Source organism: Phalacrocorax carbo, chromosome 1, assembly GCF_963921805.1.
Source record: "Phalacrocorax carbo chromosome 1, bPhaCar2.1, whole genome shotgun sequence".
Taxonomy (NCBI): Eukaryota; Metazoa; Chordata; class Aves; order Suliformes; family Phalacrocoracidae; genus Phalacrocorax; species Phalacrocorax carbo.
In genome coordinates this window covers 186,900,912-186,903,051 of record NC_087513.1, presented here as the reverse complement: position 1 = coordinate 186,903,051, position 2,140 = coordinate 186,900,912, and positions in this window count along the sequence as shown.

The window sequence follows — 2,140 nt, the reverse complement described above, 5'->3', positions numbered from 1 at the left end:
GAATCTACATCTAGAACTTTCTGGCGATGTAGCAAAACATATGAATATATATCCAAATCCTACAGTGCATTCCTCTTCCCTTGCACAATCTCTGCAAGTGTGGGTCAGGTGTTGAACCAGGCTGAGCCTGTGCAAACCTGTTACTTTATCTGGACTCACTAGGAATTTGCCTAGTTGTAGCCAAGATCATTATCTTTTCCTCTCTCTAAGAAAGCAAAGAAAAGGTGAACATGTCATTTTGAAGAACAGACGTTTTTAAGGTTTGAGTTACGTTAATTCCTGACCACCTTGTACTGACAGTCTGAGCTGGATGGTGGCACTGGTGATCAGATAGAAAGGAGACAGAAAATCATGTGTTTTTACAATGAATCCCATTTAGACCAGTCCTCACAGCTGACAAGGCAACCAGACAATACAACATCCAAATAACTAAAGCTCTCCACACAGCTGTTTATCGGACTATAGACAATGGTGGCAGCTGCCACAATCTTTCTAGAAGTCCTTCAATATTGCCAGACCATGTAACATTTCTTATTTTGATGTATAAGGTAAGAAGCTCCTTCATCTTGAAACTGGAAGAAGTCACTCGTAGTGAGAAGAAGAATATGGAATAATAATTGTACTCTGAATGTTTTATAGCTCTTTGCAAAGGGAAGAATGAATTCTAAACACAGAGAAATTTGCCCAACTTTCTTGCTGTAGCAGGCAACTAAGTGAGGACATAAGTCCAGTGTCCTGACCTGCAGCCTGTACTGATCTCTGAACAGTAGCTTTGGGCTTTTAAGCTTGAGGTTTTAAGTTTTGCCAAGCTTCATTACATTGTCTTTGTAAACTTTGTTGCATACCCTTTCTTCCCCTTTCCAGGGGGGACGTAATTTTGGAGAGTCTCCCGGAGTTGTGAGATTTCCTGAAATTTGTGTGTAGAAATGACAATGCTTTATTTTTCCTTTTTTTCTTTTTTTTTTTTCTTTTTTTTCCTTTTTCCCCCTTGGCAGAGGGAAGTCTTTTATCAGCTGTGGTGGAAAATTTTGGACAGTCTATCAAAATTTTGCAGCTGCTTGCAGGCTCAGTGACATGTACTCCTACCTTGCATGTCTGAACATCAGAGGTGCAGATCTAAGCACTCTGCGGAGCTCACTGCAATGCTAACAGGTGACAACAACACCATACGCAAACAGCAGAGGACCATGGTTACTCTGTCTTTTGCAATACTTGCCCAAGGAGAAGCTATGATAGTGCACTTTCCTTTTCAGAAGAAATAAATGCAACTTGTCTGGTTATTGGGTAGTTCCAGTTGCAAAACTCACAAGAATCACAATCTGACATGGCTTTCCTTCCGATCAGGTCTAGCTTTGACATCCATGATGTATGGAAATAACTGTGTTTTTCCTTACTATTGGTAGAGGACATTTCTTGTTCTAGTTTCCCAGGACACTGCTCTTTTTCTAATTACTGTTTTATTTTAAAGGAAAAAGCTTTGCCGCCTTGTGACTCACAAGGCCTGCTTGTGCGAATGAACTCAGGTTGGTTAGTGACATGAACTCAAAGTGGCCACGGTAAAAGTACACATACCAAACTGCAAAGGCAGAGGGGCAGCTTCTGGCTGTGTGGGGCAGAAATGGTTTCGCGCCCTGATGGAGGAGCCTGGTACCAGGGGGATGAAGATGGGCTGCAAAATAATTATCTAGAAATATTGGTCTTCAGTTCAGTTTGGTAATTGAGTTATTGTGCGAAGACAGCCTGAAATCGAGGAAAAAAAAATCCTCAGAGTTAAAATATTGACAAATTTTCCACTTTGAAGCAGAACTGGGGCAGGGATGGCTCAAGGGAGTTGGGACCCTCTCTTCTCATCTGACCATCACGTGCCGACGTGGGCGGGATGGTTGTGGGGGGGATTACAACCCTTTTTAGGATCCCTGTCGGAAAATAACCTTTTTTCCTAAAACAAAGTCGTTGAAAAAGGAGAGTCTGGGAAGACGGCTAGCCGCCCGCCCCTCAGTCCGCCCCGGCAGGGGGCAGCACGGCGGGCGGGACCCTCGGGGAGCATAGAGTCGCCCTTCCCCCCACGCCTCGGGCTGTTGTCATTGAGGGAGAGGAGTGGCGCGAGCGTTTCCTGCCCCACCCCGTTCCCTCTGCCCCG